The sequence below is a fragment of the Heptranchias perlo genome, chromosome 41, assembly GCF_035084215.1.
Source record: "Heptranchias perlo isolate sHepPer1 chromosome 41, sHepPer1.hap1, whole genome shotgun sequence".
In the NCBI taxonomy this organism is placed as follows: domain Eukaryota; kingdom Metazoa; phylum Chordata; class Chondrichthyes; order Hexanchiformes; family Hexanchidae; genus Heptranchias; species Heptranchias perlo.
In genome coordinates, this window is record NC_090365.1 from 3,517,080 (window position 1) to 3,524,102 (window position 7,023).

General features: G+C 44.6%; 1 long non-coding RNA gene across 1 annotated transcript; it reads right to left on the minus strand.

Moving 5' to 3' along the window:
• Positions 1 to 651: 651 nt before the first annotated feature.
• On the minus strand, positions 652 to 3,051 carry LOC137305827 (uncharacterized). The gene is made up of 3 exons (XR_010958769.1): positions 2,117 to 3,051; positions 889 to 916; positions 652 to 766 (listed from the first exon to the last, which is right to left on the minus strand). It is a non-coding gene; the product is annotated as an uncharacterized lncRNA (long non-coding RNA).
• Positions 3,052 to 7,023: the final 3,972 nt, after the last annotated feature.

Consider the following 7,023-nt stretch of genomic DNA (forward strand, 5'->3'; position numbering starts at 1 on the left):
TTCATTGGAAATAGTCCCAGGATCTCAAGTCCCTCCTCATAACTATAGTTTCTCATTCCCGGCAGTACATTCCTTCAATTTCCATCGCTCCACCATTGGCGGCCGTGCCTTCAGCTGCCTCGGCCCTAAACTTTGGAATTCCCTCCCTAAACCTCTCTGCCTCTCTCTCCTCTTTTAAGACGCTCCTTAAAACCTACCGCTTTGAACAAGCTTTTGGTCACCTGTCCTAATATCTCCTTATGTGGCTTGGTGTTAAATTTTGTTTGATAATCGCTCCTGTGAAGCACCTTGGGACATTTTACTACGTTAAAGGTGCTATATAAATGCAAGTTGTCGTACACTGGGTGAAGAAAGGATTGGGCTTGGCTACGAGACCTCCCACTGTTGAATAGGCTCCTAATACTATTAAGGTTGGGGTACAGAAAGGGTGGGGTACAATTCGGCTGTTTGTGGAACCACACACCCAACTGGATTCAGCATCTTTGGAGATGAAAGGGTTAAAACCAACTCAAAAAAAATAAATAAACAGAAACCCCTTTTGTAAAGGATAAAATAATTTGTGTTTTAAAATGTCACGGGGAGGAGTAATCGACTGTCAGCTTGTTTGTTGATTTCTGCTATTGCTGAAGACACAATTGTACCAACCTCTTTGAAGATGCAGGCAGTCTTATTTCTGCTGTCAAGGTCACGATGGGAAGAGATAACAGGAATGGGCTCTGTATCTGAATGCAGACAGTGGGCTCTGGGTCCATTGGAATAGACCGCACTGTAATGCAGTGAATCAGGAAGAACAACATTGTTATGCAGATCACAGACTCGAAGACGACCCAGGTTGCAAGTCGCTCTTTCGTGTTAAAAGGATTTTTTTATGCTTCTAAATTCTCTTACCGTTGGATGTGGTTTCTAGGCCTGTGCCCTGTTACAAAAAAGATTTTAAAAGATGCTTAGTTCCCATTGTTACATGGTTTGCTATCAGCACAGAAGGAGGCCGTTCGGCCCATCTGAAAGAGCTAACCAATTAATCCCATTGCAATTTACTCCCCTTCAAGTATTTATCCAATTCCCCTTTGAAAGTTACAATTCAGGCAGTGCATTCCAGATCGTAACAACTCTGGCTCTTTTGCCAATTACCTTAAATCTGTGTCCTCTGGTTACCGACCCTTCTGCCACTGGAAACAGTTTCTCCTTATTTGCTCTATCAAAACTCATGATTTTGAACGCCTCTATTAAATCTTCCCTTAACCTGCTCTGCTCTAAGAAGAATCCCTGCTTCCGTAGTCTCTCCATGTCCCTCATTTCCTGGAAGCAGTCTAAACCAATGCCCCATCTGCCCTCTCAGGTGGATGTAAAAGATCAGAAGGCACTCTGTGAAACAGAACAATGGAGATGCCCAGGCCAATCTTTATTCCTCAACCAAATCACTAAAACAGATTAGCTGATCGTTTATCTCATTGCTGTTTGTGGGACCTTGCTTAGTGCGCAAATTAATTAAAGCAAACGGTCTGTTTACTCATGGCCGAAACTACAGCAGTGTCTCCCGAGTACTGCAGGATTATTACTCCAGCAAAATGCAGCGAGTGGAGGATAGTTACATAATACAAATTATGTGCATAAAATCAATCCCAGTGACTTTCAGCAGGGCAGTCTCCAGGCGTGATTGACGGGGGAATTATCCAATCATCTCCATTCTGGGCGGGGCTTGTGGTGTCACTATATGCAGCCTCAAAATTATCCCCAATGTTACAAGGGGCTTTCCCTCTGTGGTTTACCTGTTACCTGGGAATGCTTGATACATTCACTAGTAGCTATCCCTCATTCAAAGTACAAAATTTTACCCCCAGAATTGATCATTCCTTTAGGTTGTTCAAAAAGCAGTGTTATTGAGGTCGACTCAAACCCAAGCTACACGTTTGATTTAATTCAAGTTGAGTGTTTGCTTTGCAATTATCAATGGCTCCTTGATGCCATAAATTGGATTGACAAGCTGGATACAAGAGTCTCCGTAGTCCAGGCTAGTTTAATTGTTTTCTACTACACTTCAGTCCTCATCCTCGTCCTCGTCCTCCTTCTCCCCCTCCCCCCCAAACATCCTGTGGCTCAGTGAATAAAAACATACCTCCCATGCAAACCAGGAAGATTTCCAGGTTCAACTTGTATAGAACCCTTGGTTAGACCACCCCGAGTACTGTGCACAGTTCTGGTCTTCATATTATAAACAGGATGTAGAGGCACTGGAGAAGGTGCAAAAAAAATAAAGGTTTACAAGGATGATACCACAACTGAGAGGGTTATAACGATCAGGAAAGACTGAACAGGCTGGGGCGCTTTTCTCCAGAAAAGTGAAGGTTGAGGGGTGACCTGATAGAGGTCTTTAAAATTGTGAATGGGTTTGATAGGGTAGACGTAGAGAAAATGTTCGGGGAGTCCAAAACTAGGGGCCATAAATATAAGATTGTCACCAATAAATCCAAAAGGGAAGTCAGGGGAAACCCCTTTACCCAGAGAGTGGTGAGAATGTGGAACTCACTACATGGAGTAGTTGAGATGAATAGCATAGATGCATTTAAAGAGAAGCCAGATAAACACATGAGGGAAAGGAATATATGGATATGCAGATAGGGTGGGATGAAGTAGGGTGGGAGGAGGCTCATGTGGAGCATAAATATCGGCAGAGACCAATTGGGCCCAATGGCCTGTTTGTGAGCTGTAAATCCTATGTAATCTCCGGCCTGTGTTGAGTTAGTGGGTCTCAGCTGGATGGTGGTGGTGCATTACAATTGACCTCAGTGCTTGTTGGACTTGGGAGAGAGGGGCATTAGCTAGGGCTCACACTCCGACCGTATCCATTGGAAAGGGAGGGTATCTGGAGGTTGGGTGGGGACAGGATCAAGCTAGGTTGTGGTCCCCTTTCCCCCAGTGGTTGAATGGCCGGCCAACACTCACTGTCTAGCCTCCTGCACGAACGATACTTGGGTGAGGTACGGGAGAGCTGCTGCCCGTACCATAATTCGGACTGAGTCCCGTTCACCCATCACCCCAGTGCTCGCTGACCTACATTGGCTCCACGTCCAACAGCTCAAATTTAAAATTCTCATCCCAGTGTTCAAATCCCTCCATGGCCTCGCCCCCTCCCTATCTCTGTAACCTCCTCCAGCCCTACAACCCTCCGAGATCTCTGTGTTCCTCCAATTCTGGCCTCTTGCGCGTCCCCAATTTTCAACGCTTCACCATTGGCTGCCTGGGCCCTAAGCTCTGGAATTCCCTCCCTAAACCTCTCCACCTCTTCTAAGACGCTCTTTAAAATCTACCTCTTTGACCAAGCTTTTGGTCACCTGTCCTAATATCTCCTTATGTGGCTCAGTGTCAAATTTTGTTTGATAATCGCTCCTGTGACGTGCCTTGGGATGTTTTACTACGTTAAAGGCTCTATATAAATGCAAGTTGTTGTTATTGGTACCTATAGAAGTCACACATCAACAAGAATCCATGCCTTCTGGAGAGAAGGGGCAAAAATTGGGGAACTAAACCTGTATTTTAGATCAGTTATTAAAAAAAAAGTCACCAACACAATCTGACAGCAAATTGCCGAACCTTCAATGAAGAATTGCACTCTCGTAAACAAATCTGGCATCATAGTGAATTCTCTTAATCACTTTTGGGTTCTGATTGACATCGCAAAGTAGTGATAATGATTTCATACTCAAGGCCCTCTCAACGTGACTCAGCTCAGTAGGTTGCTATGGCGAGCCAGCCTGCTCACAGTGAAGATATGGATCTAGCTTAATGGAACAGTGACCCTTGAATGAGTGATTGGAATCCCAATTATTGTGATTGAAGCTAAACATCGCCCGTGAATCAGCACATTTAACCAACCAGCTCCAGATACCAGGGGGAGGGGGGGGGGGGGGGTTTGCAACATTCAAACTGTGTCATAACATGATGTGGAGATGCCGGTGATGGACTGGGGTTGACAATTGTAAACAATTTTACAACACCAAGTTATAGTCCAGCAATTTTATTTTAAATTCACAAGCTTTCGGAGGCTTCCTCCTTCCTTCCGAAAGCTTGTGAATTTAAAATAAAATTGCTGGACTATAACTTGGTGTTGTAAAATTGTTTACAATGTGTCATAACAAACACTGTTGCATATCAGAAGTCACCTGTAAATCTGGTTCTATATTCTCTACGCGGTGTTAAAATGGACTTGCGGTGTGGTACTGCGTCACACAGACCAGACGGTCCCAGGGTTTGATCCCCGATCTGTGTTGACTGATTTGGCCAGTTGACTAAAGTTGCCGCCTCTGACTATCACAGTGTCAGCCGTGACTCAGTGAATAGCCCTCTCACCTCCGAGTCAGAACGCTGTGTTCAAGACCCCACTCCAGCGACTTGAGCCACAAAATCTAGCCTGACACTCCCAGTGCCAGTTCTGAGGGAGTGCTGCACTGTCGGAGGTGCCAACTTTCCAATGAGACATTAAAACAAGGCCCCGTCTGCCCCCTCAGACGGACGTAAAAGATCCCATGGCACTATTTTGAAGATGGTCAGGGGAATTCAAGGGAGTCCAGGGCCAATATTTATCCCTCAATCCATATCACTAAAACACATTATCTGGTCATTGTCACATTGCTGTTTGTGGGATCTTGCTGTGCACAAATTAGCTGCCGCGTTTCCTACATTACAACAGTGACTACACTTCGAAAAAAAAAGTACATCATTGGCTGTCAAACGCTTTGGGACGTCCTGAGGTCGTAAAAGGCTTGTGTTCTTTCTTTCTATAAAAAGAATGGAAATGTTAACTATCATTCCTGCTCTGGATCACTATTCGGTGACCTCTCCTGAAAAATAAACGTGCGTGATCAAGTGATGCCCTCCACAGTTAAATAGCTTGCTGATTTTCATTAGACTCATCCAAGAATGTCAACTTAGGCACAGATTACTTGGAGAATAAGAAGCCTACCCACTGAATTGGGCAGGTCGAGTAGGTTCAGGAGGCAATTAGATTTGGAGAGAGAGAGGGGTTTGAGCAATAGGAAGGCAAGCTAGGAAGGTGGGACTGATCTGTCAAGAAGGGCTTGTTGGCCATCATGCCCTTTTAACATTCCTAAAATTTCTTATAAGAACAGGGGGAGGCCATTCAGCCCGAGTCTGTTCCGCCATTCAATTAGATCATGGCGGATCAGTACCTCAATTCCATTTACCTGTCTTTGATCCATATCCCTTGGTGCCCTTACCCAACAAAAATCTATTTGAAACTTTCAATTGACTCCCAGCGTCCACAGCAGAGGGGTCTAGGGAGGGAATGCCACAGCTTAGGGCCTTGGCAGTAGAAATGGGGGATGCACCAGAGGCCAGAATTGGAGGAGCGCAGAGATCTGAGGGCTGGTGGAGGTTACAGAGATAGGGAGGGGGTGGGGGGGCGCGAGGCCATGGAGGGATTTGAAAACAACGCTCTGAAGCACCTTGGGATGTTATATAAATACATACTGAGGACATTATGTGCAATATATTTGTCACATTCTTAAAGCATTTTTAGACACTAGAAAGACATCGGAACACCACAGGATGAGAACGATTTTCTTTTCCTGTCACAGTATATTAAAATGAAATTTCTCCAGAGAAATATTCATGTTCGATATTACAGTGACTGGCATTTATTTTTCTAAAGAGAGATGATTTAAGGTGTGAAATCACATCACATCCGATAAGTGCAGTAAAGCAGTTGGTGCACTTTCCAAAATGATGGAAATGGGTTCTGCATTCCAGAATGTTCTAAACACAGCAATAATAATTAAAGAAAGGCACAATACACCCCTGTCTACGGGGATTACAGCGCTTTACAATAAATGGGCTAGTTATGTCTAGAAAAAAGGACAAAACCCAGGACAGCAGCAGGATTCAGGCAATGTAATGCTATCCGGTCACTGTGACACACGGGAGATATTTGAGTGCTGAAGGCAGTGCAGAGAAGAGCCACAGAGCTCATCCTTGTGAGTCTAAAGTCGGAACTGTGAGGATTGACTGGAGAAACCTGGGCCCTTCAGCCTGAAATGATCTCACACAGGTAGAGAAAATTGTAAAGGGAACGGAGAAGATAAATCTGGAGTATTACTTTAAATTAACCTGTGAAAGTAGGTCATGGGTTCCATCTAAATAAAAAGGCAAATTTAGAACAGATATCAGGAAACTCCTCCTTGACACAAAGAGTGATCATGTGGAATAGACTTCCAGATATAGTGGAGGTGAAAACCCTGGAGTAATTTGAGAAACAAGGGCGGGGGGGGGAATCTTGCTGCATGGATAAGATGGGGAGAATAGCCTTCCTCATCCCTAATAGCTTGTGAGCTGGTGAAATAGGAAGAATATTTAATTTTTCTTATATATGGGAATATAATTTCAAGGTTAAGCAACACTGCTAACAGAAATAAAAAGAAAGACTTGCATTTATACAGAGCCTTTCACAACCTCAGGGCGTCCCAAAGCTCTTTAAACTTCTAAAGAACTTCATTGGCTGTAATCACTGTTGTAATGTAGGAAACGGGGCAGCCAATTTGTGCACAGCAAGATCCCACAAACAGCATTGTGACAATGACCAGATAATCAGTTTTTGTGATGTTGGTTGAGGGATAAATATTGGCCCAGGACACCGGGGAGAACTCCCCAGCTCTTCATTGAAATAGTGGCCATGGGATCTTTTACATCCACCTGAGAGGGCAGACGGGGCCTCGGTTTAATGTCTCATCCGAAAGACGGCACCTCCGACAGTGCAGCACTCCCTCAGTACTGCACTGGCAGTATCGGCCTAGATTTTGCGCTCAAATCTCTGGAGTGGGGCTTGAACCCACGACCTTCTGACTCGGAAGCGAGAGTGACACCCACTGAGCCACATTCCAGAAAGAGAATCGGAACGACTAGAAGGATAAAAAAAAGGCAGCGAGATGTTGCACTGTTCTTGCAAACGGCACCTTCAGAAACAAAACAAACTACCGAGGTTAGCTGTGAAATAGCAGTAACCAGCAGGGC